Genomic DNA, 12467 nt, shown 5'->3' with positions numbered 1-12467 from the left:
TTCATCGGATGCATGGAGTGAAAATACAGGAGCAGGTATAAATACATGAAAGGATGGGGGGGGGGGGTTGCTTTACCAAGTTAGTGGACAGTATAATAAGTTAAATCAATTAACAGCAGGATACCAGGGGAAGAAAAATAACTTTTGAATTTTGGTAAAGCAAGCCCCCATCCTTTCATATATTGATACCTGCTCCTGTAGTTTCACTCCATGCATCCGATGAATTGGGTTCTAGCCCACGAAAGCTTATGTCTAAATAAATTTGTTAGTCTCTAAGGTGCCACAAGGACTCCTCATTGTTTCAGTAAATACAGTCCATCAGAGAAGTATTTCAGCCACCTACTTACCGGTTTGCTTACAAACATTTCCATCTAAGAAGTAGAACATGTACCATTTTATACAGCAACATTTCAGTTTCACCGACGAAAAACTGTAGCGGATGTGCAGCTGCTATGTAATGATCTAGAAATAATGATGGGTAATAATCTTATGAATACAGTATGTGACTTGGTTAGTCAGGTCAATCATTATATAGCTATACTGAGTTACTGGGCTTTCGTGTATGAATGTGGTGTTTTAGTTTTAATAGGGAGCTGTTGGACAGACAAGGAAGAAGACAACACAGTGGTTTTAGATAACCAGCTTCCTAACAAACACTTGGGAGTGATTACAAAACAGATGAACTTTTAGCCGTGAATATGCTACTTCCAGGCTGCCGCTCAAAGTTACTGGCATATTGAGCAGTTAAAAAAGACTCCCTGGAGAGAAGGCTGGGGGGGGGGAGTTGTTTGTAAGCTGGTCACCCAGGGGACAGACAGTCACAGAGACTGCAAGAATGTCTGAAGCAGTTGGGGGCTTCCCAAACTTCCAGGCAATGGTAATCCTTAGGCAAGATAAGCATGTATATAGACTGTTCTTCATTGTGCAATCTTCTGCTCTGAAATGCTTTGGTTCTAAATAAACAATCCTTTGCTTTAAGAAGGCTATCTGGTCACTGGATATCAGTGGTCCTAGCTCCAGGAGGGTACAGAACTGCAGGTATTGAACCTAACAAGTCAGGCCTCCTGAGGTAATCACAGTTGGTACAGGGGGGATTGCAGCCCCAAACCTGGTGTGAGAATGAGAGAATCACATAATTCTGCCCCCAAAGAGGTGATGGCTTGAGGCCTGAGGTGGAACTCGGAGACCAGGTAGCCTAGTATCTGTGACAAAAGTCACCAGGCCTTATACCAACTGTTAACATAAGTCTCTGGCTATGTCTACACTATGCAGCTTTTAGTGACAGGCTGTGTGGCTACAGCCGTGCCGCTAAAAGTCTTGCAGTGTAACTTCTGTTTGTCGGCTCTCCAGCCGACAAAAACCTTCCACCCGCAACGAGTGGCATTGTTGGCAGAAAGAGCTGTTCACGCCGGTGCTTGTCGGCAAAACGTTTGTCTTTTTTGGGGGGGGGGGGTGTTTGTTTTTAACACCTCCTGAAAGACACAAGTTTTGTTGATCAGTTGCCAGTGTAGACATAGCCTGACAAAATCAGTGTCAATCTTTTCCCTCCAATGCTCTCTTGTCTGAGGTTTCAAGCTTTTTCTGGGCATTGTGTGTCAGCTGCATCCTTTGGTCTGTGTACTTGATTTCTAACCCAATTAGACTGGCTCCTCAGAAGTTGTTTACCTTTCCTATGATGGACTGTAGTAAAAAGTGCATTCTAGGATTCAGTTGTCTTTGAAGAAAATAAATAAACAGTAGAAAGAAACATACCTAGCCCAAGACTCCCTAGTTTTTCATAGGCAAGCCCAAATCCTTAAAGTTACACAAAAGAAATCAGAAAATATGATGCTCTAACTTCTAGATTTCTGTGTTATTCTCAGACTCTGTATCAAATCCTGTCTGAGTCTTACCGTGGCAAAGGTGCAGCTCTCACATCCTCTGAGACCAGGTGACCTGCTTTATTTTGGCCAGTTATACCTAGGAGAATCTTTGAAGTTAATGTTTTAGTACTCTGCTACAATGAATTATATTTGCACTGGGACAATCAGTGTTTCTGAAACTGTCCAATATTGGGAAGTGGTTTTCTTTCTCTCCTGTTCCAAACATAGTAGTCACTGAACATTTCAAATTTAATTTAATATTGTATAGACCAGTGGTTCTCAAACTAGGGCCGCCACCTTTTTTCAGGTGGGCTTTTTTCAGCCTGGCGGGCTGGTCCAGTTTGTTTACCTGCCATGTCCTCAGGTTTTGAGAACCACTGGTATAGACCACTGTTTCTTGAGAATGAACAGATTGATGTCTACTTTCTATCTAGAATTCCCCAGGAATTCTGGACCAATCAACCTAAATTCAATACCTGGAAAGGTACTGGAACAGATTATTAAACAATCAGTCTGTAAGCACCTAGAAAATAATAGGATAAGTAATAGCCAACATGTCAAGAACAAATCATGCCAAACCAACCTAATGTCCTTCTTTGACTGGGTTACTAGCTTAGTGGATGGGGGGAAAGCAATAGATGTGATATGTCTTGATTTTAGTAAGGCTTTAGACACAGTAGTCCCACATGATATTCTCATAAGCAATCTAGGGAAATGCGGTCTAGATGAAATTACTATAAAGTAGGTGCACGATTTGTTGAAAACCCACAGTCAAAGAGCAGTTATCAATGGCTCTCTGTCAAAATGGGAGGACATATCTAGTGGGATCCTGCAAGGGTCACTCCTGGGACTGGTAGTGTTCAATATTTTCATTAATTACTTGGATAATGGAGAGGAGGTTATGCTTATAATATTTATAGCTGACACGTTTTATTCATGCTGGCTATTCCTTATGACCCTATTATCCTCTATGTGCTTTCAAATTAATTGTTTAATTTGTTCCAATATCTTTCCAGATATTGAAGTTAGGCTGATTGGTCTATAATTTCCCAGGTCCAATTTAGTACCTATCTTTAAAAAGGGGAACATGTTTGCCCTTCTCTGGACCTCCCCCATCCTCTGGGAGTTTTCAAAGATAATTGCTAATGGTTTTGAGATTGCTTCAGCTAGTTCCTTAAGTATCCTAGGATAAATTTTATTAGGCCCTGCTGACTTGAATACATCTACCTTATCTAAATATTGTTTACCTGTTCTTTCCCTATTTTGGCTTCTGTTCCTTCCCCCTTGTTAATATTAATTGTGTTGAGTATCTGGTCACCATTAACCTTTTTAGTGAAGACTGAATCAGAATAGACATTGAACTGATCAGTCTTCTTGATGTAATTTTTTATTAGCTCTTCTTCCCTACTAAGTAGAGGATCTATACTTTCCTTCATCTTTCTGTTGCTCCTTTAAAGAACCGCTTCTTGTTGCCTTTTATCTCCCCCTTGCTAGGTGTAAGTCATTCTGTGCACTAGCCTTTCTGATTTTGCCCTTGCATGTTTATCCAATTCTTCTATACTCGTCCTTAGAAATTTTTCCATGTTTCCACTTTTGATAGTATTCCTTTGCAAGGACTTGACCTACTAAGGCCCAATAAGACTGATGCATGACTTCTGGTAAATTTATTAACATGTAGATTTTTATTTTTATTAATGGGTTTCTTCTGTCATATTTTTACTTTAAGAATAAATGTGCTTGTTTACACAAAGGCTGGGTAGTAATTTATGACTGCTGGCAGTAACAGAAGAGAGAGCCAACACAGACGCTGGCCTGTTTAGACAGCCTGGCTTGCTGAGTATATCGCAGTGTAAGCAGGGAACTGCATAGCCTCAAAAACTCGGAGAGGGAGGGAGAGACAGACTGACCCAGGTCTCTACCCAAGAGAGGTATTCGCTGAGGAGCCTGGAGCCTAGACTCGGTATCCTCAAGAGACCATGGATGGGGAATACAGGTGCACTTGCTCTGGACTGGGATCATTTGGTTCTCCATAATTCCAAGCAATATGAAATATAACTTCTGGACAAACAGTTTCCCTTCTGTCAAATAAGCAGATTTTAATAACGTTTAGCATTACGATTTTACAACTTTTGTTTTTAAAGGATTTTATTGTGCTTTATTTTTTTTTCCATTGGCAGCTAGTAGCAAAGGGAGTCTACTCAATCCCTGATCTTTGATATTGGCAAACAGTGATGCAAAAGATCAGGATTCTAGTAAGTTTCACTTCAGAACAAATTGAAAAGAGGGAGCAGCTGGTGAAGCAGAAGCAAACTACAAGTTGGTGAAAGAGAGAACACAAATGAGAAGTAGCAAATGACACAGAATTGGAGAAGTGGACACAAAATGTAGCATGAAGAGAAGGGTTATGGCTAACAGTTATTGCATTAAAAGTGTACTCTTAAAACTTGGGCAATATCATTTGTTTAAAGATAAGGCCCCCATTAAAACAGCATATTTAAAAAATAACTTTCATTAGTTTCAAGTGAATAAGTAAAAGCACTCAGTTGAACAGAGAAAAGTAGTTTTTAAAAAGTCAAAATTAAAAAACTCACAAAATGGTAGCTATTAGTATGAAAAAAATTACTGCACAGTGAAGAAGTTATGTAAATTACCAACAGAAAATTATCCTAATCTGCTCCAAACATGTGACAAGCCATGTTGTATTACTCCAGCAGATGGAGCAGGAATTCAGAAGCAGTCTTTCTTTCAGTTTCTCCACAAATTTAAAAAGCAACAAAAAATTCACAGCTAAATTGTCCTTTGTCCAAACTAAGTACACTGCATTTTGCTATTGTGCAGTTGTGTGTAAACAAATTATTCTGTCCCTGTAAACATCACTAGAACTTTTTGTATCTCTCTCTCTCTTAAAAAAAAAAAAGTTGGTAAAGGCTGTAGAACTAGCACTTAGCATGCTTATATCATGCACTGAAGGGAGAGACTTCAACCAAAGGAAAAGGAGGAGAGAGGAAAAAATATACTGAAAGAAGAGGGAAGAGAATAGAGAAATAAAAACTAGATGTTGGAAGAGAGGTATATTTTATTCCTAACCTGTTCCTACACATAATGAGGAGACATGAAAAGAGGGGTAGAAAACAGAAGAATAGAAACAGATGGAAAGTTTAGATAGGTGAAATTATTTTCTTTACAAATTGGTGTTCACATGGGTGTTCCTGCAGCCATACCATCTAAGGCTTCTGACCTCCTAAATGAAACCGGTTTAGTTTGGTCAGTAATTAGATGGCAGATTTCCAAGAAAAACCCATGAGCTGCAGAAAGTACTGTTAATATAGTGTTCTTCCCTCTGCTCGAAGTCAGTATTGAGACAGTGCTCTGGGAAAGTATATAGGGTCATTGTGCTACTGATGTGGGGGGCAGGGGGAGAGCACTGAGTTATAAAATGGAGGTTCTGACCACTTAAAGAACCCATGGCACTTTTCATAAAAGTTGCAAAGTCCCAGTGTCCTGGATGAATTCCAACTCACTTAATAACATTCTAACTAAACCACTACTGCATTTTCAGCTGAATATAGTGTAGCACTACCTGCAGAATACAGAGAAACACTCAATTATTCCATTTTATTTAGAGATTTTTGAGGGCTACATTATAATGATCTAATCTGACTTCCTGCCCAGTATTTCCACCATCAGGCCCCTAACTTCTGTTTGATCTTTTAGATAGACATGTAATCTTGATTTAGAGATTTCAAGAGACTGAAAATCTACCACATCCGTTTGTATGTTGATCTAATGGTTAATTACCCTATTACGAATGTGAGCTTTATTTCAGTGCTAATTTGTTCAGTTCAGCTTCCAGCCTTAGCACATTAAAACATTAACTTATACAAGGTAGGAGATGGAAAAGTCATATTAGCTCATTCAGTCACTATCCCTTCCAGAGGAACCCCACCTGTGATTTAGTTACAGAAAAGGCACAATAAGCCCCTCTATGTATAAGTGCAGAGCTTCACTCCACCCACTTCCTGACTTCTCTTTCCTGTCTCCTCTCACAGGGAATAAATCAGAGTTGTGTGATGAAAGAGGCTGTTGTCTGTAGGGCCCCTGCCTCATTTGTTGCAGGAGTTGGAAGGCATATTATATCTGAAGTACTGGGGAAAGGCAATTATGGGCCTGCCCAAAATTAAAGGCCCTCAACTAAGAAGTATGCACCACTAAATCCAGGCTTCAGTTGATTATAGAGGGCCACAGATAAAAGAAAAGGAGCAGGAAGGAGGTCAGCAGTAACAAATCGGGAATCTAGAAGGGAACACCAAGCAAAGAACCCCAGACAGAGTCCACTGCTCTTCAAAGGCAGCTAGGGATTCAATGGATGCTACTTGGAGGAACTCTCCTGGAGGCATGATCATATGAGGAATCAGAAATAGGCCCCAGAGTTGCAGAGCACCACCCCCATCCAGCTGTCCTGGCCAGTGCCAGGAGGAGTTTGGCAAGGAGGTCCCATGACTTTATGGAACCACGCATAGGATGTGCATTCATCAGGTGGTGTGAGGAAAAGTATAGCCAGAACTTCAGCAAGAGGTTCTAAAGTTGGGAAGTATGTAGCATTTGAAGTACTGGGGACAGGTGCATCTAGATCCACCCAAAACTAAAGGCCATCCACCACAATTAAGTGAGAGGAACCACCAACACCAGGCTCCAATTAATTACAGAGGACAACAAACGAGAAAACAGAAATGGGAGTGAGGTCCAAAGTTGAAAAATCAACGAACCAGATAGGGACACTGAGCAGAGAACCCTGGACAGCACCCACTGTCCCTCAAAGGTGTCCAAGGAATCAGTGGACACTGCCCAGAGGAACTCAGCCTAGAGACATGACTGAACACGGGAAAGGAAATAGGCCCCAGTTACAGAGAAACCACCCGTCTAGCTTCCTCCACCTGGTGTGATGAATGGCTATGTTGGCCAGTGCTAGGAGGAGGTTGAAAAGGCTGTTCTGCGACTTTGTGGGCCCATGGATGGGATGTTCATAAATTAGGTGGTAGGGATGCAGCCAGAACCTCTCTAAAAATCTGGAGTCAGAAGGTGTGTACTGACCAATAAAGTGCTGCAGAATGCTAATTTCTCAGGGGAAAAAAAACAGGCTATAGGCATCTCAAACTGGGTACCAAAATTCATATACTTTTTTTTACTTTAATCTCTCTGTGTCTCGGTCCCCATTTGTAAAATGGAATAATACTCCCTCATCTCATAGGGCTGCTCTGAAAATAAGTTCATTAATGTTTGTGAAGCACATTGATAAGCATAATAGAAAAGCCCATGAGGAAATTAATAATTCTGCCATTAAAGCCAGGTTGAATAGTGTGCAGTAAATAAGTCATATGGCTTCTTGTTGAACAAGGAGAAAACTGAACAGCTGCTCATTCAGTTAGCACTGTCCCTCCTTGGAATGAGCCAGAAGTGGAAAAAATAGCACATGTTCATGTGATTAAAGAATGTATCATCACGGATATGCACAAGAGGGCCAAATTAACATTGCACAAGCAGCCTTAGTCTGGCATTTCCTAACGTTTGAGTGCTTGATTTTGCAACCTTAATAATCTTTTAATGTAGGTTTTTTTTAATAATTGTATCTGCCACATACATGCTGGATCCCTCTCTGCCATATACAAACAATGTATATGGCAGAGAACAAATGTCTTTGTTCTCTGTAGAGTCCAAGTGACTCTTCACAACTGTTCGCTGCTGGATGGTCAGAGAGCTTTCTCATGTGCAAAGTAGAGTCTATTTCCAGTTTCAGGGGGAAAATACCCGCATTACCTGCCATAGATTATTTTATTAGGAATTCTTCAGCTTCTGATGACTAGTTATTTCCCCACGGGTAGAGTCTGTTATTCTCTGGATGTTAGCACAATAACAGGGTTTGTTTAAAAAAGTATTTCAACAACAGAAAAATTACCAAGCTATTGGTTGCAATTTAAGTGAACAAAAAACTGATGACTTCACCATGTGTTTGCTCTGCTCTCAAACAATAGATCTAATTCTGTAACCCTTATTCAAGCAAAACTCCCGTGAACTTCAATGACTAAGAAATTAAGGACTCCTCTCCATAAACAGTTAATCTGAAAAGCAACCAGCCCTACTTGATCTTGCTATTCAAAACCGAAGAAAACAATATCATATTAGAGTTTTAAAAATGCTATTTTTACATGCTATTTTTAGTTCTACATCAGCTCAGTTAAATATACCCTTAAAAATACTACATTTCTCTGATTTGTGCGCTAGGGTAAAGAGTAACTACTCAGGAGTAACATTTGCAAGTCCTCCCCTTTTGAACTGTTCACATACACTAAAAGCATTTTAACTGCATTTTGTTGCATTTAAAAAAAAATAACAGAAGTCTATTTCTAGCTATTTAGATGATGTTCCGGTCCTGTCATACATACAATGAGAATATCTATTATATTAAGCAAGATAAATGTTTTTTTTTATCTCAGGTTGCTAAGGTACTGATCCCTATACAAATATTTTCAAAGTATGTGAGGCTTGTTAAGTTATAGTTGTTAAAGACACTCCCACTTTTTCCTATCTATCTTCTTTTCTTATTCTCCAATTCAGGAAAGGTCACTGCTCAAGGCCAATTCAGAACAGCAGAAACTAGCAGAAGCTAAAACAGTAAAGGCATTTAAAAAATGTTCAACTCCTCCCCCAAAAAGAACCGGTCCATTTTGAAAACTTTGAGACAAAACAATTTAAAATTTGTTCACAAATATAGGTTTTCATTCTCCAGCCAGCTCTATGAATTACATTGGTGGTGATGAATTTTGAGTTTCCTGTATGAATTTATAAATATTATGTATGATCTGGTTACTCTGTGGTTTACTGTATACATATATTGAGTTAATTCAACAGCAGGATTGTCAGGAAATGCACCCAGGAAAGGGGGGATGGATCTCAATATACACCTCTAAGCAAACACTTCAGGAATGATACAAGAGCCATTGGCTTGGATGTGCTATCTCTGAGCCTGCAGAACTCACCAAACTGATGTTGGGCAGCAAGTCCAAGTTCAGGAAACTGTGAACAAAGAACCATAGCAGGAATTAAAGGCACCCACACTCCCATAAGGACTTACCTAGGTTTTTGGAAACTGACACTCAAACCCACTCACCCCTCCTCCCCCAACCCATCCCTGAGATTAGGAGCCTGAGGTAAAATAGGCATGCCTAGGACACTAGGTATGGTAGATACGTAAGTACCCCTTGTGGTGGTGTAAAATTCTGTCTTTTATGCTATGCTTTGTTCCTCTGGTTAAATAATCGATACTTTTGTTTAAAAAGGCAGTTCCGGGTCACTGTAACCCACTGGTCACAGATTCCTAAAGGAAAGAACCACAAGAACCCAGACCTGCTGGGAAGGCACAGTTGATCCACAGGGTACTTCAACTCAGGACCTGGTCTAAAGCAATGAGAATTGTGTGATTCTCTCTTAAAGACAGGTAAGGAAACAAGGCCTGAGACCACTAAGACTGCACTTGAACAGACCAAAGGTTCAGCTAGCCCTGTAACCGTGAATATACATACATACTACCTATGTGGTCCACTGCCTGGAGGGTTTGGCCATTCATTGTGATAGTAGGCTTACATAAGGCTTTCCTGGTGCAGGCTGGTACATCACTTCTGTGTTCTTGATGTTGATTGTAAGACCTAAATTGTCATAAACCAAAGAAAAATAATCCAAAGTCCACTACGTCAGACTCAGATTTAGCATTCAGGGAACAGCCATCAGCAAACAGAAGATCATGAACAGCCACTTCCTGTACCTTTTTGTCTTCTCCTATAGTCTCCTCAAATTGAAGAGCTTGCCATCAGTCCGGTATCTGATGCCAGTCCCTGGTGTCAGTCACAAAAGGCATCTGGAAGCATGGCAGAGAACATCATACTGAAGAGGGTTCTCCTACCTCAGCAATACACTGTCACATGCAGTTCACATTGATGATGAAACCAACACCAGATTTGCCAAAGCAAGCATGGCCTTTGGCAGAATACGTGCAAATATGTGGGAGCGTAGAGACATCAGTCAAACAAAACTGAAGGTCTACAAAACCATTGTGTTCCCAACTCTGAGGTATGTATGCAAAACCTGGATGGTGTACAGATGCCATGCTATGAAGCTGAATCACTTTCACTTCACAAAAAGAAAAGGAGTACTTGTGGCACCTTAGAGACTAACCAATTTATTTGAGCATGAGCTTTCGTGAGCTAAAAGTCTGCTGCAGTTTCCACGGTACACATCTGATGAAGTGAGCTGTAGCTCACGAAAGCTCATGCTCAAATAAATTGGTTAGTCTCTAAGGTGCCACAAGTACTCCTTTTCTTTTTGCGAATACAGACTAACACGGCTGTTCCTCTGAAACCTTTCACTTCACATGGGCTATCTAAGGAAACCAATGATGGCAAGACAAGGTACCAAATACTGAAGTTCTCATATGGGAAGGCATTCCAAGCATCCCCACACGGTTGATGAAGTCACAGATGAGATGAGCAGGCCATGTCACCAGAATGTCTGGCAGTTGCTCATCTAAGATCTTTTACGGCAAGCTAAAGGAGGGAAAGCACTCAGGGAAGCCAGAAGACACATTTCAAGGACTCCCTCAAGTTATCCTTGGGGAGCTTCAACATTGACCCAGAGTTTGGGGAAGCTCTCGCTCTTGCTAATGTAGAGTCCTGCTGAAATGAGAGGGGTTGCAGAGAGACCCATCCATTTCAGATCAGATTACAGGATTGGGGCCTTAAAACATAAGGTTTTTGGTTTTGTTTGTTTTTTTTTTTTTATGGCAGGAATTGTGGACCCAATTCTTGGTTCTGTGAAAGTGGCAAAACTCCCATTGACTAATGGAACTAGGCTCAGAAATGTGTCTTAACTTGGTTTTATGAAGCACATAATTGTATTATTGATTATTTTTGAGTACACAAATTTCAAACTGCGCTATAATGCCTTTCATTTAAGTTTTGTGGACAATACTAAAGCCCCAGTCCTACAATGAACTTGGTGTGGGTGCAAGGGTTTGCTAGCACTGAGCTCATTATAAGGTGGAGGCCTAAATCAGCTGCAGCTTGCTCCCTTGGTATGCTGAACCTGGTTTACTTTAATATTTCTGGATCTTTCAGTCCACGTCTTTTAAACAACTAATTGTGGTCACACTCAAAGCTAGAAAAGCAGTAAAAGAATCATTATCTGTCTTATTATCATTATTTGTATTACTGTCATGGACCAGGACCCCATTGTGTTTAGGATGACCAGACAGCAAGTGTGAAAAATCGGGACAGGGGTTGGGGGGGTAATAGGAGCCTATATAAGAAAAAGACCCAAAATCGGGACTGTCCCTGTAAAATCGGGACATCTGGTCACCCTAATTGTGTTAGATAGTATACAAGCACAGAACAAAAAGACGGCCCCTCCCTTAAAGATCTTGCAATCTAAATTAGTCTTCCAAGTGACAATATGAATGTTTCTGAGAATAATAAACAAATTAAATCCACAAATGCTTTCTTTCAATGATGAGGTGAAGCCAAGTGCCATATCTAGCCACAAATGAAACTGTCTACAAGACAGCAACAAAAAGAGCAACTGAAGTCCCTCCTATAAGGAAGTGAAACCAGAAACACAACCAAGAACAGTACGTAAACCATTTAACAGATTACAAAAAAAAAAGAAAGAAATGGAAAGAGAAACACTGAATCATATGGGCACACAGCTGCTGACTTGAGAAGATAAAAACATGAGTAAAGAAGGCAAATATACGACAAAAGACTGAAAACCCCCCACCTTTATTCTAGAGAGTGAACACACGTAATATAAATAAATATGGCTATGGTGGGTGCTATGAAGCTTTCATATACTTTGGGAAAAGCTGCAGTTTTCACTTGTGCTTCCTCACTTGAGATTATCCCAGACTTCTGGCTATTTAAAAAAAACCAAAAAACTTCACAGTATGCACGACTGTCACATGCTTTAGTTTGTCAGCCCCATGCCAAAATCATACCTCAAGACTATGAAAGTAGAAAGGCGTAATTCAGGGCCGTGACACTATGTAAAATCAAGTTTCAGAGGGGTAGTTGTGTTAGTCTGTATCAGGAAAAACAACCAGGAGTCCTTGTGGCACTTTAGAGACTAACACATTTATTTGGGCATAAATGTTTATGTATTTATTTATGTATTTTTCACTCCATGCATCTGATGAAGTGGGTTTTAGCCCACAAAAGCTTATGCCCAAATAAATTTGTTAGCCTCTAAGGTGCCCCAAGGACTCCTTGTTTGTTTGTTTTTAATGTAAAACCAGTTCTCTTGTTCTCAGCATGACACAGGGGCCTTGATGAGGAGTTTCATTTCTTTAATCAGGACTGTGCTGTATAAATGAACTCAGGTTAACCGCATGGTCAACTGAGTCCCCTCTAGGGCAGAGGCGCTGGAACAATTTTTACAGAAGGGGTGCCGAAAGCCAGAGAACAAAACCGTAACCCTGTAAACGATGGGAACCACTTCAACCCCAAGGGTGCTGCCCAGCTGCCCTAGTTCCAGCACCTATGGGCCAGGGTCTCCGGGCGCCCC

At 40.5% G+C, this 12467-nt stretch overlaps 1 long non-coding RNA gene across 2 annotated transcripts; it reads right to left on the bottom strand.

Moving 5' to 3' along the window:
* Nucleotides 1-346: 346 nt before the first annotated feature.
* On the bottom strand, nt 347-9816 carry LOC125630991 (uncharacterized). 2 transcript variants are annotated; one of them, XR_007354850.2, is made up of 4 exons: nt 9679-9816; nt 9501-9562; nt 8897-8933; nt 347-462 (listed from the first exon to the last, which is right to left on the bottom strand). It is a non-coding gene; the product is annotated as an uncharacterized LOC125630991 (long non-coding RNA). The 2 variants fall into 2 exon arrangements; XR_012666708.1 differs by having other exon boundaries at nt 9501-9816.
* Nucleotides 9817-12467: the final 2651 nt, after the last annotated feature.

Source organism: Caretta caretta, chromosome 2, assembly GCF_965140235.1.
Source record: "Caretta caretta isolate rCarCar2 chromosome 2, rCarCar1.hap1, whole genome shotgun sequence".
Classification (NCBI taxonomy): Eukaryota; Metazoa; Chordata; order Testudines; family Cheloniidae; genus Caretta; species Caretta caretta.
The sequence above is the reverse complement of the archived record's forward strand: the minus strand, read 5'-3'. Positions and strand labels throughout refer to the sequence as shown.